Genomic DNA, 27,467 nt, shown 5'->3' with positions numbered 1-27,467 from the left:
TGAATTGGTGAGGGATTTACAAACCTCTGATTATGGTGGATAAATGATAAACACAAGAAATTCAGAGAAATAAAATCAGGAAATCTCCAAACATATAATTGACCTGATATAAGGGCTCTGCAGAATATAAATATTAAGACTCAAAAGTGAAATCTGAAGAACCACAAATTGCTAAATGAAGTAAGTGGAAGATTCCAGGTTGAATCATAGAACAAAAATAGTTCGTCTATGAAAAACCTAGGAAAATCTTAATAAAGTCTGTGGTTCAGTACTGTACCAAGTTTAATTTACTAATTTTCATAAATATCATTGTAAACAAGATGTTGAGACTGGGGGAAACTGAGAACTGTTTCTGCAACACTTTAAAGTTAAAAATTTTTTTTAAGAATCCTAAATGGAGGAACTAAGATAGATCTTGAAAAAGTTATCAAATCGTCAAATGTGATTTCAGAAAACTAGGAGCTAATCTATCACACTTTGAAAGAAAGTGTGGTTCCTCAGTAAATCTCTCTCTTTTCATTTCCCATATTATCACAGTCCTACTTTATATTTACCTTGGACCCTATGACCCGGCTTCTTTTCATTCATGATGAAAGCAAAATGCTTGGATGACCATAATTCAGCCTTTTATATTTTTGAGTTAGCGTTTCTATTTCCTGAAGCAAAAAGATTCCTCTCAAACCCTTAGCAAAAACTAAAGTAATCCAGCAATTAAGCATTTCCATGCTGTTCAAACTTGCTTCAGAATTACAGTTTGTCCTGAGATCCTGTCTATACACACTCAGTTTAATTAGATGGGAAAATATCTAATACATGTTATTAAATGGATGCCTTGGTGTGTGAGCAGTAGGGGAAGAAAATACTGCTTTTCCAATGTTTAAGCAATTATATTGTCTGGCTTACTAAAAACAGATTCCACTGAATATATCTATGCAATCCAATCCAACAAATGTTTATTGAGAGCCTTGTATGAGCCATGTGCTGAGCTGAATGATGGGAAAACAAGGCTGACTAAAATGAAATATCTGACTTCAAGGAGATTCCATTTGGGAGAGAACACAGACAAGAAAAGAGTTAATTTTGATGGCTAAGTGCTATCAGAGAAGTACACATAGGGTCTCTCGGAATGGAATTGTATGAAAAAAAGTGTCAGGACTAAGGCCATATGCCTGCTCAATCATTCTTCTGCCCAGTTGAACACCTGTAAAACAGACTAAAATGGTGTTTCCCCCATGGCTTTTTAAAAAAGATGCTTTTTCCCTACACACAAGGATCTTTAAATAATTGTTCTACACTAGACACAATGCACCTATGACATGCAATTTTCTGTGAAACACATTGTTACATTTTTTGTCTAACATGTTATTTTCCCAATGACTATTTATCATCTGCTCTGTGTTTGTCTAATGAACAAAAGTGTGAGGCAATGAAATAAACCTCAGTGAAACAATGAAAAGGCAACCATGCATCATCGATTTAGCAGGGGAACAAAAATAACAAATAAAAAAAACACAGACATTCAGTTGCCTCTGAACACCAGGAAAAGGCAACTGTATCTCTCAACTAGTTAATAACATCAACTCTGCCAAGTAGTTGGAACCACAGAGGGAAAAAAAAAAGTCAGCCATAATTTAATACAAAATAAAAAAATTATTCAGCTGTTTTCAGGGGTTCCAACAGTATGCAGTCAATCAAGAAGCCATCAAAGGAGCTGTAATAAGATTTCACATGTGTCTACACACAGTAATTTCTCCCTCCACTAATTCAACCAAGGAAAAGATATTACTATTTTAATATAATGAATAAAAATCTCAGACTACTATTCTGTATCTATAGAATTTTGTTATGGCCACTCTGGCTGCCACAACAAACTACCACAGACTACACAGAAATTTATTTCCCACAGTTCTGGAGGCTGAGAAATCCAGGATCAAGGTAGGAAAAAAAGGTTCATTTTAAGGCCTCTTCTCTTGGTTTATAACTAACCATCATCTCACTATGAGTTCAAACTGCCTCTTCTTTGTGACTGGGGTAGGGGGCTAGCTCTCTGATATCTCTTCTCATAAGGACACTAATACTATCAGATCTGGGCCCTCCCCATATAACTTCATATAACCTTAATTAAATTACTGAGCTAATTAAATTACTGAGCTTCCTTAAAGGCTAATCTCCAAATATAGCCACAATGGAAGCTTTCAACATATGAATCTGAGGGGGACAGACATATTCAGTTCTTAATATCTCACAAAAGAACAGGGAGTTGGTGGAGGTGCTGAAGAATGCACAACATTAGTTGAAAATAATATAAAACTATAGGTTAAAAAGTTAGTTCTTGGACACACATCTTCTAAAAGCAGTGTCAACTACAGCAACATTTTTAGAGATGTCAGTGCCTTAGGCATACATTCCTGATTGTCAGAACGAATAGTATGTCCTTGGAAACTCACATATCACACATGATAGGAAGTAATGTAGGTCTACAAAAAAAAAAAAAAAAATGCAGTGGATTGAATCAGGGCTAGAAAAAACCTAGTGGATGCAAAGAAGGTGCTAGGAGAAGAATAATATTCTTCAAGAGAACATTTAAAAATCTGAGAAATTATAACTTTCTAAATTTATATTTGAATTAAAGTAGCATGTTGATGAATTTCTGAAAGTAGGTTTGGAAGCACATTTAAAGGCACCTTAAGAGGAGCTATGGGAGAAGGCAATGGCACCCCATTCCAGTACTCTTGCCTGGCAACTCCCATGGATGGGGGAGCCTGGTAGGCTGCAGTCCATGGGGTCGCTAGAAGTCGGACACGACTGAGCGACTTCATTTTCACTTTTCACTTTCATGCATTGGAGAAGGAAATGGCAACCCATTCCTGTGTTATTGCCTGGAGAATCCTAGGGACGGGGGAGCCTGGTGGGCTGCCGTCTATGGGGTCGCACAGAGTCAGACATGACTGAAGTGATTTAGCAGTAGCAGTAAAAAGAGCTATGGGCTTCTTCCCAGGTGGCTCGGTGGTAAAGAACCCACCTGCAATGCAGGAAACCCAGGCTTAACCCCTGGGTTGGGAAGATCCCCTGGAGGAGGGAATGGCTGCTCACGCCAGTGTTCTTGCCTGGAGAATCCCAGACAGTGGAGCCTGGCAGGTGACAGTCCACAGGGTTGCAAGATACTCTTAGGTCCACATAAATACCATTTTCAAATGGAAAATGAAAAAATTATTCTTCAGAAAAACATATTATGTATTTCATGACCATTTACTGAATATTTACCATATGCCAGGACTGGGCTTTGAGTTTAGGTTAATCATATCAGAGTCAGCATAAGATACTTCTCTACAAAGCAACTATGAATCCAAAGACATTTTTGCAAAGCTGAAGTTTCTACCAGTTAATAATATTTGTACTCATTTACCCAACTTATTAATTTTTCAGTCTTTCTAATTTCTATCCCTTCCATATGTTAGGAGGTAAAAGATGCCTTGACACTGGAGTTTACTTACAGGTATGCACTGATTTAAAGATGTGGTAAAAGGTAAATATAAACAAGGAAGGATTTATGGATTTATTTTCTGTGTGCAGCTTCTTGGCTCATATACATGGTAACTGACTGCTCTGTGCTATTAGGCTAATGTACAGTGATGGATGGTAAAGATTAAGTCTTGGTTGTGGTGGCAGCTATCAAATGATGGTAGGCAATTGCTCTGATGAAATACAGCAATTTCACAAATAAGAATAATTCACTACAGGAGATTCCATAACATAGTACTATCTTAATGTGATTGAAAGATCACACAGTCTTCGCATGTTAGACCACTTGGAGGTGAACATGCTGTGTACTAGTATAATGGCTGTATAGTGTTTCTGCTGTTAGAGCTATCTGTAGCAGGAAAAAAGTTTAGAAAGGCAGTTCATAAATGATATTTTTCTTTATTATTAGAAAATATAGGGACTTTGAGAAAACATAAAGCTTAGTAATTAAGAGCACTGACGGGGGAGGCACGATGATATCTGAAATTATGTGATCAAAATAGAGTTGGATTTGGAAGTAAAGGACTGAATTCTAGACTTAAATTTAACAAGCTGAGAATACTGAAAGCTCTCTGAACCTAGACCAGGGTGTGGCATATGGTTGATAGCAAGGGATGGCCCAGATTCAACATAGGGCTCACCAATGAGGCTATGTAATTGGGAACTTTCATATATCCTCAATTAATCACATGTTAAAATTTATTGAGGAAGGTCACATTCTGTTCAAATATCTCCACATATCAAATCCACACTTTCTAGCTGGGTTTATTTCCAAGTCTTTCAGACAAGACAATTACATTCTTTGCAACCCCATGGACTGTAGCCTGCCAGGATCCACTGTCCATGGAATTCTCCAGGCAAGTTTACTGGACTGGGTAGCCAATCGAAACCAGGTCTCCCACATTGCAGGCAGATTCTTTACAGTCTCAGCCAGTAGGAAAGTTCAAGAATATTGGAATGGGTAGCCATTCCCTTCCCCTGAAGCTCTTCTTGACCCAAGGATCAAACTGGGGTCTCCCATACTGCAGATGGATTCTTTACCATCTGAGCTACCAGGGAATCCCTTACATTCTTACTTATGTTACTTTTGCAACTGAAGTCAGAGGAATGGCTCCATGGGAGTCTTGGGGTCAGTGAATATTGCTAAATATATATTTCTGGCCCAAAGAACCCTTAACATTAAGAAGAATTACTTGGTTTTTATATACAAAAAGCAAACAAACACACACATTTTACATTTCTGAAACACAGTTGAGAGAAATTTATATCAAATAATTCTTACACATGAGAGAAAATGTATGAAAAGCACCTTCATTAAAAATTAGGAGTTTTCAACTAACATATACATACTAATATATGTAAAATAGATAATCAACAAGGAAGTACTTGTTGAGTAGCACAGGAATGCTACTCAGTATTCTATAATAGCCTACATGGGAAAAGAATCTGAAAAAGAGTAGATATATGAACATATATGTAACTAAATCACTTTGTTGTACACCCAAAACTAGCATAACATTGTAAATCAACTATACTATAAAATAAAAATTAAATTAAAGGCCAGGATATTCTTGGATTGGAAGAATCAGTATTGTGAAAATGACTATACTACCCAAGCAATCTACAAATTCAATGCATGCATACATGGTCAGTCTCTCAGTTGTGTACAACTATTTGTGACCCCATGGACTGCAGCCCCATAGACTGTAGGCTCCTCTGTCTGTGGTATTTTCCAAGTAAGAATACTGGAGTGTATTGCTATTTCCTTATTTGGTGGTAGTCGCTCAGTTGTGTCTGACTCTTTGCGACTCTATGAACTGTAGCCCTCCAGGCTCCTCTGTCCATGGGATTTCCCAGGCAAGAACACTGGAGTGGCTTGTCATTTTCTTTTTCAGGGGGTCTACCAGACCCAGGGATCAAACCTGGATCTCCTGCATTGCAGACAGATTCTTTACCATCTGAGCCACCAGGGAAGATTCTCCTTATCCAGGGGATCTTCCTAACCCATGCATCTCCTGCACTGGCAGACGAATTCTTTACCACTGCATCACCTGGGAAGCCCCACAGATTCAATGCAATCCCTATCAAATTACCATTTTGGGGGCACTTTTCACAGAATTAGAGAAAACTGTACAATTTGCATGTAAATACAAAAGATGCTGAGTAGCCAAAGCAATCCCAAGAAAGAAAAACAGAGCTGGAGGAATCAGGCTCCCTGACGTCAGACAAAGCTACCATTACTACATGGTACTGGTACAAAAACAGAAATATAGATCAATGGAACAGAATAGAAATTTTAAAGATAAACCCATGCACCTATGGCCACCTAATCTATGACAAAGGAGGTAAGAATATACAATGGGGAAAAGACAGTTTCTTCAATGTGCAATGCTGGGGAACCTGGACAGCTACATATAAGAGTAAAATTAGAACACTCCCTAACACCATACACAAAAATAAACTCAAAATGGGTTAAAGATAGACATGTAATGCCAGACACTATAAAATTCTTAGAGGAAACAGGCAGAACATTTTTTGACATAAATGGCAGTAATATCTTTTTGGATCCACCTAAAAATGAAAATAAAAACCAAAACAAACAAATCAGACCTCTGAAACTTAGAAGCTTTTGCACTGCAAAGGAACTATTAACAAAATGAAAAGACAACCCTCATAAAGGGAGAAAACATTTGCAAATGAAGCAACAAAGGGATTAATCTACAAAATACAGGAACAGTTCATGCAGCTCATTACCAAAAAAACAAACCACCCAATCAAAAAATGAGCAGGAAAATGATAAAGACATTTCTCCAAAGACGACATGAGAGAGAAAGTGAAAGTGAAGTCACTCAGTTGTGTCTGACTCTCTGCGACCCCAAAGACTGTAGCCTACCATAGACTCTAGCCTACAGGCTTCTCCATCCATGGGATTCTCCAGGCAAGAGTACCGGAGTGGGTTGCCATTTCCTTCTCCAGGGGATCTTCCCAACCCAGGGATCGAACCAGGGTCTCCCGCATTGCAGGCGGATGCTTTACCCCCTGAGCCCTAGCCAAAAAAGCACATGAAAAGATGCTCAAAATCACTAATTGCTAAAGAAATGCAAACCCAAACTAGACTGTGTGCTTAGTCATTCAGTTATGTCTGACTCTTTGTGACCCCAAGGACTGCACCCTCCCAGGCTCCTCTGTCCGTGGGATTCTGCAGGACAGAAACTACAATGAGGTATCACCTTCCCAGAGTCAGAATGGCCATTATCAAAAAATCCACAAACAACGCTGGAGAGGGTGGGGAGAAAAGGGCACCTTCCTACACTGTTCATGGGAATGTAAACTGGTACAGACATTATGGAAAAACAGTAATGGAGACTCCTGAAAAAATGAAAAGTAGAGCTACCATATGACGTTGCGACCCCACTCCTAGGCATATCTCTGGAGAAAACCACAATTCAAAAAGATACACGTACCACAATATTCATTGCAGCACTATTTACGATAGCCAGGACGTGAAAGCAACCCAAATGTCCATCAAAAGAAGGAGAATGGATAAAGATGTGGTATATGTATACAATGGAATAATACAAATTGATGCCATCTGCAGCAACATTAATGGACCTAGAGATTGTCGTACTGAGTGAGGTCAGTCAGATACAGAAGGACAAATATGATATTGCTTATTTGTGGAATCTAAAAAAAGGGTATAAATGAACTAATTTCCAAAACAGAAGTACAGTCACAGATGCAGAAAACAAACTTATGGTTACCAGGGGATAATTTTGAGTAGGAATAAACTGGGAGATTGGGATTGACATATATACACATTCAGTTCAGTTCAGTTTAGTCCCTTAGTCATGTCCAACTCCTTGCGACCCCATGGACTGTAGCATACCAGGCCTCCCTGTCCATCAGCAACTCCCAGAGTTTACTCAAACTCACATCTATTGAGTCAGTGATGCATCCAACCATCTCACCCTCCATCGTCCCCTTCTCCTCTCACTTTCAATCTTTTCCAACAACAGGGTCTTTTCAAATGAATCAGCTCTTCACATGAGGTGGCCAGAGTATTGGAGTTTCAGCTTCAACATAAGTCCTTCCAATGAACATTCAGGACTGATTTCCTTTAGGATGAACTGGTTGGATCTCCTTGCAGTCCAGGGGACTCTCAAGAGTCTTCTCCAATCACACAGTTCAAAAGCATCAATTCTTTGGCACTCAGCTTTCTTCACAGTCCAAATCTCACATCCATACATGACCACAGGAAAAAACCATAGCCTTGACTAGATGGACCTTTCTTGGCAAAGTAATGTCTCTGCTTTTGAATTTGCTGTCTAGGTTGGTCATAACTTTCCTTCCAAGGAGTAAGCATCTTTTAATTTCATGGCTGCAATCACCATCTGCAGTGATTTGGGAGCCCCCAAAAATAAAGTCTGACACTGTTTCCACTGTTTCCCCATCTATTTCCCATGAAGTGATGGGACCAGATGCCATGATCTTCGTTTTCTGAATGTTGAGCTTTAAGCCAACTTTTTCACACTCTACTTTCACTTTCATCAAGAGGCTCTTTAGTTCCTCCTCACTTTCTGTCATAAGGGTGGTGTCATCTGCATATCTGAGGTTATTGATATTTCTCCCAGCAGTCTTGATTCCAGCTTGTGCGTCCTCCAGCCTAACGTTTCTCATGACGTAATCTGCACACAAGTTAAATAAGCAGGGTGACAATATACAGCTTTGACCCCCTCCTTTTCCTATTTGGAACCAGTCTGTTGTTCCATGTCCAGTTCTAACTGTTGCTTCCTGACCTGCATACAGATTTCTCAAGAGGCAGGTCGGGTGGTCTGGTATTCCCATCTCTTAAAGAATTTTCCACAGTTTATTGTGATCCACACAGTCAAAGGCTTTGGCTTTGGCATATTTCAATAAAGCAGAAATAGATGTTTTTCTGGAACTCTCTTGCTTTTTCCATGATCCAGCGGATGTTGGCCATTTGATCTCTGGTTCCTCTGCCTTTCCTAAAACCAGCTTGAACATCAGGAAGTTCACAGTTCACATATTGCTGAAGCCTGGCTTGGAGAATTTTGAGCATTACTTTACTAGCGTGTGAGATGAGTGCAATTGTGCAGTAGTTTGAGCATTCTTTGGCATTGCCTTTCTTTGGGATTGGAATGAAAACTGACCTTTTCTAGTCCTGTGGCCACTGCTGAGTTTTCCAAATTTGCTGGCATATTGAGTGCAGCACTTTCACAGCATCATCTTTCAGGATTTGGAATAGCTCAACTGGAATTCTATCACCTCCACTAGCTTTGTTCGTAGTGATGCTTTCTAAGGCCCACTTGACTTCACATTCCAGGATGTCTGGCTCTAGGTCAGTGATCACACCATCGTGATTATCTGGGTCGTGAAGTATGTATTAAAATGGAATTCTAAAAAATTTCAAGTAATCTAAAAGAAGGCAGCAAAGGAGAAACAAATGTAACAAACAGGAAAAGCAAAAATTAAATAATAAAATATGCAATCCAAATTCAACCATATCAATGATTACAATACATGTCAATGAACTAAATGCTGTAATTAAAAATTAAAGAAAATCATAAATGATTAATGAAAAAAGGCCCAAATATAAGCTTGCTACAAGAACGAACTCTAAAATATAGATACAAATAGGTTGAAAGCAAATGGATGAGAAAGATTTACTATGCAAATAGTAAGCATAAGAAAGCTGGAAGAACCCAATATTTGATGAAATCAGCTTTAAGACAGGACACAACCAGAGATAAAATGAACATTTCAAAATGCTAAAACTCATAAGAAATAACAAACATAAATATGTGTATACCTAATAATAGAGTTTCAAAATACAGTGGTCCCTTGAACAATGCAGGGGTTGAGGGCTCTGACCCAGAGCAGTTCAAAGTCTATTACAGCTTTAGAGTTGGCACTCAGTGCCCAAATCTGCATTTGTGGATTCAGCCAACCACAGATGATGTGGTACTGTACTATGTAGTTACTGAAAAAAAATTCCAAAGTAAGTGGACCCACACTGTTCCAACCTGTGTTGGTCAAAGGTCAACTATATATGAAGCAAAAATTGACAAAATGAAAGGGAGACACAGACAATTTCATTATCACAGTAAGAGCTATCAAGATCCTTCCTTCAGCATTTGATAGATCTAGGCAAAATTCAATAAATAAATGGTATGAATTACACAGGCTTAAATGATACCCTCAATAACTGCAGAATATACATCATTTTTCAAGTATACACAGTATGTTCAATAAAGAAAATAAATCACACAAAATATGCTTTCTGACCACAACAGAATTTAAAAAGAAATCCGTATCTGTAAGATATCTAAGAATTTCCTTGGGGGGAATCAAAAGGATACAAGAAGACAAGCTACCACAGGATGGAGTGAAAGACAGCAGAGTTGAAATGTATGTCCAAATATTGTCGCTTGGAATTATTCATCAAAATAATATAAAAGTATTATAAAATATCTAAACTCCGAGTTTTAGGCAATATTCAAAGCAAAGGATATCTAAGTATGAAGATTCCCAAATTAAATGTGGAAAAGAAAACTATCAGATAAATTAGAACTTATGATAAAAATGTACATTTCTCGGAAAAGACAATTGTGGCCATTTCATTCAGAAGCGCTTGTAACAGTGTCTCTATTGAGAAAAAGGTGCTTCACAACCTGTCCCTGTTCAATTTAGGGAACCTAGAGTACATCAACTCAATTCTCTGTATTTTAGTTTCCTGTTTATTCTTATCAACCTTGGTCATAAACTCATAGAATAATTAATGAATTAACAAACTGAAACTATTTAGGGTTATTTGAGAAGATGCTGTTCATTTGGGTTTTATGTCCTCAGGGTAGAAGTACTACTAGATATTCAGTGGTTATACTGTATGCTTTTCTTCTAGAGCAGAAGTTGCGAATACAACTCTTACCTGATCACAATATCTTCTATCTGGTGTGGCATAAAGTAGACAGTTACAGCTAGAAGTCTTAAAAAAAAAAAAAAAAAAGGATGGTAGGAACCCTAGGGATTAGAGGTATAGACTTTAATCATCTCCTAGCTAACATGTTATGAGTGGTACTTTCAGAGCAGAGCAAGTGAGTGGTGGTTAAATTCTCATGACAAAAATGGGCTCCTGCCACCTCCACCTCCCTAAGCAAACGATAACTGTTGTTGACTAAAGACTACAAAGTACAGAGAGGCAAACAGTGCTAGGCACAAAAATAAAGCAAAGTTTTCATTTCTTCCTCAGAATGTTTAATTAAAATAAATTAAGAGCAGTTTGAAATGTTTATTGATTACTTAATGTACAACCACACTTGGGTGAAATATATTCACAAGACAGATTCAAGCAAGGTAACAGCAATCTGTTTGTCTTAAAAACCTGAAATAAGAATTATGAGACTGGATCAAATTTTTTATCCCACATTTTGTAAGTACCATGTTTCTGAAACTGGTTGCAATTTTATACTTACTTTTTAAATTTTATTTATTTTTAATTGAACCATAACTGCTTTATAATATTGTATTGGTTTCTGCCATACATCAACATGAATCAGCCATAGGTATACATATGTCCTCTTTTGTGATTATCTGAATAATACTTTTTTTCTCTACTAGATTTTAAGTTATAAGTGTAGATACCATGTTTGTTTTGCTAACAATTATATTTCCAGCACTTAGCATAGTGATTGCACAAAGTGTGCATTCAGTAAACATTTTTATTGAAAAAAAAATCATCTGTTCTATTCTTTCGGCTCTCTCTTATTTCCTCATCTACATAATGTGGATAATAAAACAACATTAGTAAATGTTAAAAAGATTAACTTAGATAACATATATTAATGTTATTTAAAAGAGCAAATTGCTTTGCAAATCATGTACTTTACTTTTGTGATCCAAGATGTGTTCTTTTTTTTTTTTTTTTATAAAGGATAATTGCTTCACAGAATTGTGTTGCTTTCTTTCAAACCTCAACACGAATCAGCCATAGGTATACATATATCCTCTCTCTTTTGAACTTCCCTCCCCATCCCACCCCTGTAGGTTGATACAGAGCCCCTGTTTGAGTTTTCTGTGTCATACAGCAAATTCCTGTTAGCTATCTATTTTACATACGGTAATGTAAGTTTCCATGTTACTCTTCCATACATCTCACCCTTTCCTCCCCTTTCCCTATGTCCATAAGTCTATTCTCTATGTCTGTTTCACCACTGCTGTCCTGTAAATAAATTCTTCATTTTTCTAGATTCCGTATATATGCATTAGAATACAATACCTATCTTTCTCTTTCTGACTCACTTCACTCTGTATAATAGGTTCTAGGTTCATCCACCTCATCAGAACTGACTCAAATGTGTCCCTTTTTATGGCTGAGTAATATTTCAACATGTATATGTACCACAACTTCATTATCTGTTCATCTGTCGATGGACATCTAGGTTGCTTCCATCTTCTAGCTCTTGTAAATAGTGCTGCAGTGAACAATGGGATACATGTGTCTTTTTCCATTTTGGTTTCCTCAGGGTATATGCCTAGGAGTGGGATTGCTGGGTCATATGGTGGCTTTATTCCTAGCTTTTTAAGGAATCTCCATACTGTCTTCCATAGTGGCTGAATCAATTTACATTCCCACCAACAGTGCAATAGCATTTCCTTTTCTCCACATCCTCTCCCAGCATTTATTGTTTGTAAATTTTTCATGATGGACATTCTGACTGGTGTGAGGTGATATCTCATTGTGCTTTTGATTTGCATTTCTCTAATAAAAAGCAATGTTGAGCATCTTTTCATGTGTTTGCTAGCCATTTTATGTCTTCTTTGGAGAAATGTCTGTTTAAGTATTTTCCTCACTTTTTCATTGGATTGTTTTTCTGGCATTGAGTTGTATGAGCTGCTTGTATATTTTGGAAATTAATCCTTTGTCAGTTGTTTCATTGGCTATTATTTTCTCTAATTCTGAGGACTGTCTTTTCACCTTAGTTATAATTTCCTTTGTTGTGCAAAAGCTTTTAATTTTAATCAGGTCCCACTTGTTTATTTTTATTTCCATTACTCTAGGAGGTGGGTCATAGAGGATCTTGCTTTGATTCATGTCGAGTGTTCTGCCTATGTTTTCCTGTAAGAGTTTTATAGTTTCTGGTCTTACATTTAGGTCTTTAATCCATTTTGAATTTACTTTAGTGTATGGTGTTAGGAAGTGTTCTAATTTCATCCTTTTACATGTAGCTGTCCAGTTTTCCCAGCACCATTTATTGAAGAGGCTGTCTTTGCCCCACTGGATATTTTTGCCTCCTCTGTCAAAAATAAGGTACCCATAGGTGCATAGGTTTATTTCTGGGCTTTCTATCTTGTTCCATTGGTCTATATTTCTGTTTTTGTGCCAGTACCATACTGTCTTGATGACTGTAGCTTTGTAGTATATAATCTGAAGTCAGGAAGGTTGATTCCTCCAGCTCCATTCTTCTTTCCTAGGACTGCTTTGGCTATTAGGGGTCTTTTGTGTTTCCATATGAATTGTTAAGTTTTTTGTTCTAGTTCAGTGAAAAATGCCATTGATAATTTCATAAAGATCACATTGAATCTGTAGACTGCATTTGGTAGTATAGTCACTTTCACAAAATTGATTCTTCCTACCCAAGAACATGGACTATCTCTACATCTGCTTATGTTGTCTTTGATTTCTTTCATTAGTGTCTTATACTTTCCTGTGTACAGTTCTTTTGTCTCCTTAGGTAAGTTTATTCCTAGATATTGAATTCTTTTTGTTGCAATGGTGAATGGGATTGATTCTTTAAATTCTCTGATTTTTCAGTTAGTATATAGAAATGCAAGTGATTTCTGTGTACTGATTTTGTATCCTGCAACTTTGCTAAATTCCCTGATTAGCTCTAGTAATTTTCTGATACTATCTTTAGGGTTTTCTCTGTACAGTATCACGTCATCTACAAACAGTGAGAGCTTTACTTTTTCTTTTCTGATCTGAATTCCTTTTATTTCTTTTTCTTCTCTGATTGCTGTAGCTAGGACTTCAGAACTAAGCTGAATAATATTAGTGACAGTAGACACCCTTGTCTTGTTCCTGATCTTAGGGGGAATTCTTTCAGTTTTTCACCATTGAGAATAATGTTTGCTGTTAGGCTTATCATATATGGCCTTTATTATGTTGAGGTAGGTTCCTTCTATGCTCATTCTTTGAAGAGTTTAGTCATAAATGGGTGCTGAGTTTTGTCAAAGGCTTTTTCTGCATTTATTGTGATGATCATATGGTCTTTTTTTCAGTTTGTTAATGTAGCATATCACAATGATTGATCTGAGTATATTGAAGAATCTCTGCATTCCTGGAATAAACCCAATTTGATCATGGTGTATGAGCTTTTTGATGTGTTGCTGAATTCTGTTTGCTAAACTTTTGTTGAGGATTTTTGCATCTATGCTCATCAGTGCCTGTGGTTTTCTTTTTTTGTGTTGTCTTTGTCTGGCTTTGGTATCAGGGTGATGGTGGCCTCGTAGAATAAGTTTGGAAGTGTTCCTTCCTCTGCAATTTTTTGAAAGAGTTTTAGAAGGATAGGCATTATCTCTTCTCTAAATGTTTGATAGAATTCTCCTGTGAAGCCATCTGGTCCTGGGCTTTTGTTTTTACCAAGATTTTTGGTCACAGCTTCAATTTCAGTGCATAATTTCTATTTCTTCCTGGTTCAATCTTGGAAGATTGAACTCTTCTAAGAATCTGTCCATTTCTTAGAAATAATCCGTCCAGGTTATCCATTTTATTGCCATATAGTTGTTCATAACAGTCTCGTAATCCTTTGTATTTCTACATTGTCTGTTGTGATCTCTTTTTCATTTCTAATTTTGTTGACTTGATTCTTCTTTTTTTCTTGATGAGTCTGGCTAAAGGTTTGTCAATTTTGTTTATCTTCTCAAAGAATCAGCTTTTAGTTTTATTAGTATTTACTATTTTTTTTCCATTTCTTTTTCATTTGTTTCTGCTCAGATCTTTAGGATTTCTTTACTTCTACTAATTTGGTTTTTGTGGGTTTTTTTTTGTAATTTTATTTTATTTTTTAACTTTATAGTATTGTATTGGTTTTGCCATATATTGAAATTAATCTGCCACAGGTATACATGTGTTCCCCATCCTGAATCCTCCTCCGTCCTCCCTCCCCATACCATCCCTCTTGGAGGGGGGGTGTTTGTTCTTATTTTTCCAGTTGTTTTAGGTGTAAAGTTAGGTTGTCTATTCGATTTTTTTTCTTGTTTCTTGAGGTATGATTGTATCATTATAAACTTCCTTCTTAGAACTGCTTTTTCAGCATCCCATAGGTTTTGAGTTGTCATGTTTTCACTGCTATTTGTTTCTAGAAATTTTTTTACCTTTTGAATTCTTCAGTAGCCTGTTGGTTATTTAGAAATGTGTTGTTTAATCTCCGTGTGTTTGTGTTTCTTATAGTTTTTTTTCTCGTAATTGATACCTAGTCTCATAGTGTTGTGGTTGAGAAGATGTTTGATACAATTTCAATTTTCTTAAATTTACTGAGGCTTAATTTGTAACCCAAGATGTGGTCTTATTGTTATTCAGTCATGAAGTCATGTCTGACTCCCTGAACTGCAGCATGCCAGGCTTCCCTGTCCCTAACCATCTCCTGGAGTTTGCTCAAACTCATGTTCATTGAGTCAGTGATGCCATCCAAACATTCCACCCTCTGTCACATCCTTCTCCTCTTGCCTGCAGTATTTCCTTGCATCAGGGTCGTTTCCAATGAGTTGGCTCTTCGCATCAGGTGGCCAAGCATTGGAGCTCAGCTTCAGCATCAGTCCTTCCAGTCAATATTCAGGGTTGATTTCTTTTAGAATTGACTGGTTTGACCTCCTTGCTGCCCAAGGGACTCTCAAGAGTATTGTCCAGCACCACAGTTGGAAAACATCATTCTTCGGTACTCAGCCTTCTCTGTGGTTAAACTCTTACATACATACATGACTACTGGAAAAACCATAGCTTTGACTTAACAGATCTTTGTTGGAAAAGTGATGTCTCTGCTTTTTAATATGTTGTCTATGTTTGTCATATCTTTTCTTCCAAGGAGCAAGTGTCTTTTGATTTCACAGCTGCAATTACTTGTCTGCAGTGATTTTGGAGCCCAAGAAAATAAAATCTGTCATGGATTCCATTTTTTTCTACTTCTCTTTGTCATGAAGCGATGGGGATGGATGGCATGATCTTCAGTTTTTGAATGCTGTATTTTAAGCCAGCTTTTTCACTCTCCTTTTTTACCTTCATCAACAGGCTCTTTAGTTCCTCTTTGCTTTCTGCCACTAGATTGGTGTTATCTGCATATCTGAGGTTGTTGATATTCTTCCTGGCAATCGTGATTTCAGCTTGTGATTCATCCAGCCTGGCATTTCACATGATGCACTCTGCATGTAAGCTAAATAAGCAGGGTGACAATATACAGCCTTGACCTACTCCTTTCCCAATTTTGAATCAATTCATTGTCCCACATCTGGTTATAACTTTGCTTCTTGACCTGCATACAGGTTTCTCAAGAGGCAGGTAAGGTGGTCCCATATTCCTATCTCTTTAAGAATTTTCCATAGCTGTGATCCAAGGCTTTAGCATAGTCAATGAAGCAGAAGTAGATATATTTTTTGGAATTCTCTTGTTCTTTCTATGATCCAATGGATGTTCACAATTTGATCTGTTGTTTCTCTGCTTTTTGTAAATCCAGCTTGTACATCTGTAAGCTTTTGGTTCATGTACTGTTGAAACCTAGCTTGAAGGATTTTGAGCATTACCTTACTTGAATGTGAAATGAGCGCAACTTTATGGTTGTTTGAGCATTCTTTGGCATTGCCCTTCTTTAGGATTGGAACAAAAACTGACCTTTTCCAGTCCTGTGGCCACTGCTGAGTTTTCCAAATTTGCAAGCATATTGAGTCCAGTGCTTTAATGGCATCACCTTTTAGGATTTGAAATAGCTCTACTGGAATTTTATCACCTCTGTTAGCTTTATTTGTAGTAATGCTACCTAAGGTACACTCGACTTCACACTTCAGGATGTCTGGCTCTAGATGAATGATCACACCATCATTTTTATCTGGGTCATTAAGACCTTTTTGTATAGTTCTGTGTATTCTTGTCACCTCTTCTTAATCTCTTCTGCTTCTGTTAGGTCCTTACTGTTTTGTCCTTACCATGCAATATCACCTGGGTTCATTCCCTTGGCTGCATTCAGCTAATGAATCAGTTTTAAGTGATGTTTAATTGTAATGCAGAAAAAGCTGAGGCTTGACTCTCCAAGAAGGCTTCACTGACACATCTGACTACTCAGCTGGGATGACTGGAATGCTTAGGGGATGGATAAGTATCTCTGTCTCCTTCTCTCTCTCTCATCTCCCCAGTCAGGTAGCTGAATCTTCTCACATGATAGTTCAGGGCTCTAAGATGCATGAAGCAGACACTCTCTTAAGATCCAGAGTTGGAAGTTACACATCCTGCTTTCCACACAGTCTGTTTACCAAAGCATTCCACAAGACCAGCTTGGAATTGAGCAGCAGAGAAAGAGGCTTTGCTTCTTAATGGGTGACTAGAAACAGCATGTGGAATGAGATATAGTTGTTAACCATCTGTAGAAACAAAATCTACCATTAGTTCAGTTCAGTTCAGTCGCTCAGTCGCGTCTGACTCTTTGTGACTCCATGAGCCACAGCGTGCCAGGCCTCCCTGTCCATCACCAACTCCCAGAGTCCACCCAAACCCATGTCCACTTGTGCACATTTCCTAGTGGGTAGCTTTCTTCAAATAAATTTGGGATCAGTATCATCAAAAATAAAGGAATCTTAGAAGCTGCCTAGACTAACATGTTAACCTATCAATAATGCTATATATAAAACATCCCTGGCAGATCATTAACTTCTTTACACCCATACAGTTACTGTGAGAAAGGAAGCAACATTTTAAGAAGCAGTTCATATTCAGACTACTCTAACTTCCACTAGCTTTCTTAATCAGAATGTAACTAGAATCTACAAATTGTATTTGGTTGATATGTCCATATTCTAACCAGTAACAGAAAAAAATTTAATCCTCTTTATTACTTGCCATTTATTTGATATCAAAACTACCTCATTTATCTTATAGAATTCCCCACATTCTGACCTTTACGTTTTGCTTTCTTGGGATGTTGTTCAGCATGTTCCTCTGTACACTGTATTTCCTATAAAATGGTCATTGATACCTAATTAAATTAAATTTTCTTGGCATGAATACATCATAACTGGTGTTGTATACTTTTGATCAAATAAGTTCAGGAGATACATAATCTCCAGTTGTTTCTCTTTATGTTATTTAAAATTTATCAATGGGTTCAGATGTGATTAGTGTAATCTCCCAAGTATGAAGTTCCCCCATGAATCTTTCTTATAGTTACTTTAGCATCCAAAATGCTTTATTTCATTAGGTTGTTGCAAACTGATTACTTCCTATGATTCTGCATTTATTAGCTGAAATTCTTCAATCAGAAACTTGATTAAACACTTTATAAAGCAAGAGAAAATAAAATGCTTGATATTTTTTCCCTTTTATTTTCTAGTTTTTAGAATAATGATTTGGTGACCTAGCAACCTTTGAAGGTAAAAAATGAGTTTTGCTTTGTTTTGAACTCATGCGTTTTAATATACTTGCTTCAACCATTGGAGTCATTATTCTTTTGATGCACAAATGCCCATCTTTGGGCTGTAGCAGCCCTTTCAAAATGGTATCCTCTGGACACAACCACAGTGGTCTTTGATCAATTTTCATGCTTTCCAGCATAATATGTCCCAAAGTAATCATAAACATTTCTTGCCAGGATATGGTAGGAGTCATTTCTCCTAAAAGGTTCTCCTAGATTTAATAAGAATAGGTATTTAGAGAACTTCCTCTGGGCTCAGTGATTTATTTCTACTGTGCTGATATTGCTTCCACAAACTTTTCTATGGATAGAGCAAGGAACTAAATATTTTTTAAAAAGAAAAACACATCATAAATTTATAGTGGTATTAACAATTCAAGATTTAGGATTTTTCATTAACTCACTTAATATCAGTATTTGTATGTCTTTTCACTTATTCTGAAATAATAATTCCTAAAGATATGAACATAAGTATTACTTGGTAAAGAGAATAAGTAATGAATTTAATGAATTTATGAGAAGTTATACATATACAAATTAATCATAAAACAGCAATACCAATATTATTATTAAGTATCTTTTAATTTTATTTTTATCTTTTTTCTTGAGAATATATCTCCAAGGAATGTACATTCAACTTACTAAGTTTTGTAGATACTTGAAAAATTTCTTCTATGTGTAACTAACTTGACATAGAGTTGGTCTTATTTACTTCGTTTTATTACTGACTTTTTAAAAGAGATTTCTTTGCTTTTCAGATTACTTTGATCTAGGATAACTACATATTTTGTTTATACAATTATCTTTTCAAAAAATTTTTAAATTATAACTCATATAACAAATGGTTTAGTCACTAAGTCATGTCCGACTCTTGCGACCTCATGGACTGTAGCCTGCAAGGCTTCTCTGTCCATGGAATTCTCCAGGCAAGAATACTGGCGTGAGTTGCCATTTCCTTCCCTCATATCTCAGTTGGTAAAGAATCTGCCTGCAATGCAGGAGACCCTGGTTCGATTCCTGGGTTGGGAAGATCCCCTGGAGAAGGGATAGGCTACCCTCTCCAGTATTCTTGGGCTTCCCTTACGGCTCAGCTGGTAAAGAATCTGGCCGCAATGTGGGAGACCTGGGTTCAATCCCTGGGTTGAGAAGATCCCTTGGAGAAGAGAAAGGCTACCCACTTTAGTATTCTGGCTTAGAGAATTCCATGGACTGTATAGTCCATGGGGTCGCAAAGAGTTGGGCATGACTGAGTAACTTTCACTTCCTCCAGGAGATCTTCTCATTCATTTAAAGTATACAATAAAACATTGCTTAGTGTACTCAGAGTTAATCCATAACCATAATCAAAATTTAGATCATTTCCACTCACCCAAAAAGAAAGCTTATACTCATTAGCAGTCACTTGCCATTCTCTGCCACCTCCATGCCCTTAAACCCTAATTAATCACCAGTTTACTATCTATCTCTATAGATCTGCCTATTCTGGACCTTTCATATGAATGGATAGTGGAATATCATTTATGACTGGCTTCTTTCACTTGCAATGTCCTCAAGGTCCATGTATGTTGTAGCATTTATCAGTACCTCATTTTTTAAAATTTTAATTGGAGGCTAATTACTTTACAATATTGTAGTGGTTTTGCCATACATTGACATGAATCAGCCACGGGTGTACAAGTGTCCCCATCCTGAACCACCCCTCTCCACCTCCCTCCCCATCCCATCCCTCAGGGTCACCCCAGCACACCAGCCCTGAGCACCCTGTCTCATGCACTGAACCTGGACTGGCGATCTGTTTCACCTATGGTAATATACATGTTTCAATGCTATTCTCTCAAATCATCCCACCCTCACCTTCTCCCACAGAGTCCAAAGGTCTGTTCTTTACATCTGTGTCTCTCTTGCTGTCTCACATATAGGGTCATTGTTGCCATCTTTCTAAGTACTTCATTTCTTTTTATTGATGAATAATATTTCATTATGGAGGAGAAAAGATGGAAGAGTAGGAAGATTGAACTCACATTCCCCTACAGGCACACCAAAACAACTACTTACAGAGTAACTGTGAAAATGACCTGAAGACTAGCAGGAAGGATTTTCCACAAGTAAGATATAAACAAAAAGCACAGCAGACATGGAGGAGGGGCAGAGATGCGGTCAAGTCAGGACTCACACTTCTAAGCTAGAAACAGGAGGGCTATCACAACCACGGAGGTCCTTCCATAGAGGGGTCCAAGCCCTACATCAGGTTCCATAGCTCGGAGGTCCTGCACCCAGTAAGTCAGGTTTGAAAACCATCATAGCTTGTTTGGGAGCACCCAAAGGTTACAAGAGACTCTGTTCTTAAAGGGCGCACACAAAATCTCACATGTTCTGACTCTCAGAGCAGAGGCAGTTATTTGAAAGGTGCTTAGGTCAAACCCAAGTGCTGACCATGAAGAGCCTCCCAGAGATGTAAGTGGCAGCTGGGACTCTTCCCAGGGACTGAGAGACAGTGATGGTCTAGCCATTTTGGGCATCTCAATCTACCATGCTAACCAAATGCTGGCAAGTGACATTTTCCCCCTCTTGCCTTTTAGCACTGCAGGCCTGCCCCACTCCCTGCAGGCCTACAGAATCACATACCACCAGACTGCATGGCCAGACGCACAAGGAGCCAGCCCCAACCTTTGGTACATCTACAGCCAGTAGACAAGCGAGAGCCTCACAAAACTGCCACCTCCTAGCATACTCATGGCAGTTGGCACCATCACAACAAAAGTGCACACACACAGCTTATAGCTTACATAGGGAACACACTGAGAGCTTTTAACTCAGGTCAGCAAAAGAGGAGTGTGATTTGGGGTCCACAGAAGATATCATACATAAAGTCAATTCTCCAAGATTGGCGATGTGATATACCTACCAAACACATACAAACAAACACAGAAATTTAGGCAAAATGAAGAGACAGAGGAATATGTTTCAATGAAGGGATAAGACCAAACCTTAGAAAAAGAGCCAAAAGAAATAGAGATAAGCAACCTCCCTGACAAATAATTCAAAGTAATATTCATAAAAATGATCACTGATCTTGTGAGAAGAATGGATAACCACAGTGAGAACTTTAATAAAGAATTTGAAAATATAAAAAAGAATGAACCAGAGCTGTAGAATGTGACAACTGAATAAAAAACACACTAGAGGAAATTAACAGAAGATTAGATGATATGAAAGAATGAAACAGTGATCCAGAACACAGGGTAGTGGAAATCATTCAAGCTGAACAGAAAAAAGAAAAAAAAAATTAATGAGAAAAGTTTAATTAAAATGTTAACAATTAAAGACAAGAGATAATCTTACAAGCAATGAGAGAAAAGCAACTATTTACTCAAAAAGGAACTTCCATAAGACTATTATTAGCTAGTAAAGACAAATGTATCCTATTGTTCATTGCAGCACTATTTACAATAGCTATAACATGGCAGCAACCTAGATGACCATTGACAGATGAATGGATAAAGAAGTTGTGGTACATATACACAATGGAATATTACCCAGCCATGAAAAGGATCTCACATGAGTCAGTTCTAATGAGGTGGGTGAACCTAAAGCCTATCATACAGAGTGAAGTAAGTCAGAAAGAGAAATAAATATAGTATGCTGCTGCTGCTGCTAAGTCACTTCAGTCGTGTCCAACTCTGTGTGACCCCATAGACGGCAGCTGACTAGGCTCCCCCGTCCCTGGGATTCTCCAGGCAAGAACACTGGAGTGGGTTGCCATTTCCTTCTCCAATGCATGAAAGTGAAAAGTGAAAGTGAAGTCGCTCAGTCGTGTCCAACTCTTTGTGACCCCATGGACTGCAGCCTACCAGGCTCCTCCATCCATGGGATTTTCCAGGCAAGAGTACTGGAGTGGGTTGCCATCGCCTTGATACTAACACATATATGCAGAATCTAGAAAAATGGTACTGAGGAATTTATTTGCAGGGCAGCAATGGAGAAACAGACACAGAGAACAGACTTATGGGCACGGAGAGAGGGTAGGAGAGGGTGAGATGAATGGAGAGAGTAACATGGAAACTTACATTACCATATGTAAAACAGATAGCCAATGGGAATTTGCTATATACCTCAGGAAACTCAAAAAAGGGTTCTGTATCAACCTAGAGGGGTGGGATGGGGAGGGAGATGAGAGGGAAGTTCAAAAGGGAGGGGATATATGTATACCTATGGCTGATTCATGTTGAGGTTTGACAGAAAACAACACAATTCTGTAAAGCAATTATCCTTCAATTATAAAATAAATTAAGAAAAAAGACTATCAGCTAACTTTTCAGTAGGAATTTTTCATGCCAGAAGGAAGTGACACGATATAGTCATGGTGCTGAAAGCATAAGAAACCTATAAACAAGAATGCTTTATCCAGGAAGGTTATCATTCAGAAGTGAGGAAGAGATAAATGGCTTTACAGCTAAGCAAATACTAACAGAGTCCATCACCAATAAATCAGCCTTCAAGAAAATGTTAAAGGGACTTATCTAAGTGGAAAAGTAAAGATCAATATGAGAAATAAGAAAATTATAACAAGAAAAATCTCACTGGTAAAAGTAAATATATAGTATAGGTAGTGGATCAACTATTTATAAAGCTAGCAGGAAAGTTAAAAAACAAAGGTAATAAAATAATCTTATCTACAATAAGTAAAGAATATACAAAATCAAAAAATGTAAAATATGACATCAAAAACAAAATATGGGGGCATGGCAAAAATACAGCTGTTAGAATGTGTTCCAGCTTAAGAAATAATTAACTTAGGATAGGTACAAAGTTGTTATATATGAACCTCATGGTAACCAAAATCTAATCATCTATAATAGATACACAAAAAATAAAGGAAAATAATCCAAACTTAGCAATAAAGATACTCATCAAATCATAAGGAAGAGAGCAAGAGAAGATCAACAGGACAGAAAAGAATACAAAAATAACCAGGAAAAAACTAACAAAACAGCAAAATAATAAAGGAATAGAGAGAAACTACAAAATAATCCAGAAAAAAATTAACAAAATGGCAAAAAGGGCATACCTATTAATGATGAGACAGGGTGCTCAGGGCTGGTGCACTGGGATGACCCTGAGGGATGGGATGGGGAGGGGGGTTCAGGATGGGAAACACGTGTATACCCATGGCTGATTCATGTCAATGTATGGCAAAAACCACTACAATATTGTAAAGTAATTAGCCTCCAATTAAAATAAATAAAGCCCAGAGATAAATCCACGCACATATGGACACCTTATCTTTGACAAAGGAGGCAAGAATATACAATGGATTAAAGACAATCTCTTTAACAAGTGGTGCTGGGAAAACTGGTCAACCACTTGTAAAAGAATGAAACTAGAACACTTTCTAACACCATATACAAAAATAAACTCAAAATGGATTAAAGATCTAAATGTAAGACCAGAAACTATAAAACTCCTAGAGGAGAACATAGGCAAAACACTCTCTGACATACATCACAGCAGGATCCTCTATGACCCACCACCCAGAATATTGGAAATAAAAGCAAAAATAAACAAATGGGACCTAATTAACCTTAAAAGCTTCTGCACATCAAAGGAAACTATTAGCAAGGTGAAAAGACAGGCTTCAGAATGGGAGAAAATAACAGCAAATGAAGCAACTGACAAACAACTAATTTCAAAAATATATAAGCAACTCCTACAGCTCAACTCCAGAAAAATAAATGACCCAATAAAAAAATGGTCCAAAGAACTAAATAGACATTTCTCCAAAGAAGACATACAGATGGCTAACAAACACATGAAAAGATGCTCAACATCACTCATTATCAGAGAAATGCAAATCAAAACCACTATGAGGTACCATTTCACACCAGTCAGAATGGCTGCAATCCAAAAGTCTACAAATAATAAATGCTGGAGAGGGTGTGGAGAAAAGGGAACCCTCTTACACTGTTGGTGGGAATGCAAACTAGTACAGCCACTATGGAGAACAGTGTGGAGATTCCTTAAAAAAACTGGAAATAGAACTGCCTTATGATCCAGCAATCCCACTGCTGGGCATACACACTGAGGAAACCAGAAGGGAAAGAGACACGTGTACCCCAATGTTCATCGCAGCACTGTTTATAATAGCCAGGACATGGAAGCAACCTAGATGTCTGTCAGCAGATGAATGGATAAGAAAGGTGTGGTACATATACACAATGGAGTATTACTCAGCCATTAAAAAGAATACATTTGAATCAGTTCTAATGAGGTGGATGAAACTGGAGCCTATTATACAGAGTGAAGTAAGCCAGAAGGAAAAACACCAATACAGTATACTAACGCATATATATGGAATTTAGAAAGATGGTAACAATAACCCTGTGTACGAGACAGCAAAAGAGACACTGATGTATAGAACAGTCTTATGGACTCTATGGGAGAGGGAGAGGGTGGGAAGATTTTGGAGAATGGCATTGAAACATGTAAAATATCATGTATGAAATGAGATGCCAGTCCAGGTTCGATGCACGATACTGGATGCTTGGGGCTAGTGCACTGGGACGACCCAGAGGATGGTATGGGGAGGGAGGAGGGAGGAGGGTTCAGGATGGGGAACACATGTATACCTGTGGTGGATTCATTTTGATATTTGGCAAAACTAATACAATTATGTAAAGTTTAAAAATAAAATAAAATTTAAAAAAATTTAAAAAAAAAGAAAATGGGTTAAATGCTCCAATCAAAAAACATAAGTGGCTGAATGGATTTTAAAAAAAGCAAGACCCATGTATATACTGCCTACAAGAGACTTACATCAGATCTAAGGACACACATGAACTGAAAGAGTGGGTATGCGAAAATATACTCCAAGCAAATGAAAAGAAAGCTGGGACAGCGATGCTTACATCAGACAATAGATTTTATAGAAAAGACTGTAACAAGAGACAAAAGTGGCAATAAGTAATAATAAAGGTATCAATGCAACAAGAAGATATAAGACTTGTATATACAAGACTTAGGTACTCAACCTAAGGTACCTAAATTTATAAAGGAAATATTACCTAAATTTATAAAGGAAAACTGAAATGAACAGAAGAACAGTAAAGAACTTTACTCAACTTACCTCTGGAAAGATCATCCAGACAGAAAATCAATAAAGAAATATTGGCCCTTAAATGACACATTAGACTAAGAATTTCCCTGGAGGTCAAATGGTTCAGAATCTGCCTAGGAATGCCGAGGACATGCATTCGATTCCTAGTTTGGGAACTAAGATCCCACATGTCGCTGAGCAACTAAACCCCTGCACCACAACTACTGAGCCCATACACTCTGGAGCCCATGCGCCACAACCAGAGGGTCTGTGCACTGCAGTGAGGATCCTGCGTGACGCAACTAAGATCCTGCGTGATGCAACTAAGACCTGACATGGCCAAATAAATAAACAACAAGAAGATATATTTTTTAATTGACACATTGACTAAATTGATTTTATAGATATATACCAAAATACTCCATTGAAAAATAGCAGAATACATTCTTTTAAGTTCACATGGAACATTCTCCAGGATATATTATATGCTAGGCCATAAACAACTCTCAGTAAAATTTAGAAGACTGAAATCATACCAAGTATCTTCTCTGACCAAAATGGTATGAGGCCAGAAATTAAATACAAGAAAAAACTGAATAAAAAACCCAGACATATAGCCTAAACAATATGCTACTAAACAACCAATAGGTCACTGAGGAAATAAAAAAAAATGAAATTGAAAACTGAACAAATGAAAATATAAACACAACATTTTAAAATTTATGAGACACAGCAAAAGTAGGTCTAAGTGGGAAGTGTATATTGATACAGGTCCATTTCAAGAAATAAACAGAAAACTCAGATAATAATCCAACCTCACACCTGGCGGAAACAGAAAAAGGACAAACAAAACCCAAATTCAGTAGAAGAAAGGAACTAATATATACCCAAGTAGAAATAAAAGACACACACACACACGAGTGATTCTTTGAAAAGATAAACAAATTTGATCAACCTTTAGTCAGACTCATCATGAAAAAGAGAAGTCCCAAATGAAAAGTCAAAAATAAAAGAGAAGTGACAACTAACACCATAGAAACATGAAAGATCATAAGAGACTACTATACACAATTCCATGCATACTCAGCCATGTCCGAGTCTTTGCAACCCCATGGGCTGTAGCCCACCATGCTCCTCTGTCCATGGGATTTTCCAGGCATGAATACTGGGATAAGTGGCCATTTCCTTCTCCAGGGGATTTTCCCAATCCAGGGATCGAACCCATATTTCCTGCATCTCCTGCATTGTAAGTGGATTTTTCATCACTGAGCCACCTGAGAAGCACACTACAAACAATTAAATGCCAACAAACCATATATCCTAGTAGAAATGGATACTATCATTCCTAAAAATGTACATCAGGATCCTAAGACTGAATAAGGAAGAAATAGAAAATCTGAACAGATAAACCACTAGTAATGAAATTCAATCAGTAATCGAAAAATTCCCAACAGACAAAATTCCAGAAATAGGGATTTCCCAAGTGGATTAGTGGCTAAGACACCACACTCCTGATGCAGGAGGTTGAGGTCAATCCCTGGTCAAGGAACTAGATCCCGCATGCCACAACAAAGACCCAACACAGATAAATAAATAAATATATATTTTTAAAAGTTCCAGAAACAGTTTCACAGGTAAACCTGACCAAGCATTTACAGAAGTGTAAAAACTTACCCTTTTCAAACTACTCCAAAAACGTTTCAAGGAATATTTCCAAACTCACTCTACGAGGCCAGCCCTGATTCAAACACCAGATAAAGACACCACACATACACACACAATTACAGATCAGTATCACTGATGACCCCAATATCACTAATGAGTATCAACATAAAAATCCTCAATATCATATTAGCAAACCAAATTTAAAAATATATTAAAAGGATCATATATTATGTTCAAGGGGGATTTATCCCAGGGATGCAAGGATGGTTCAATAATAATGAATCTACGTGATATACTACATTAACAAAATGAAAGATAAAAATAATCACCTCACTGGATGTAAAAAATATTTTAACAAAATTTATCATCCATTCATGACAAATGCTCTCAACAAAGTGGGTATACAAGGATCATACTGCAACATAATACAGCCCATATATGACAAATTCACAGTATGTATCATACTCAACAGAGACAAACTGAAAACATTTCCACTA

The sequence above is a fragment of the Bos mutus genome, chromosome 28 (assembly GCF_027580195.1).
Source record: "Bos mutus isolate GX-2022 chromosome 28, NWIPB_WYAK_1.1, whole genome shotgun sequence".
Taxonomy (NCBI): Eukaryota; Metazoa; Chordata; class Mammalia; order Artiodactyla; family Bovidae; genus Bos; species Bos mutus.
Note: the sequence above shows the minus strand (reverse complement) of the source record.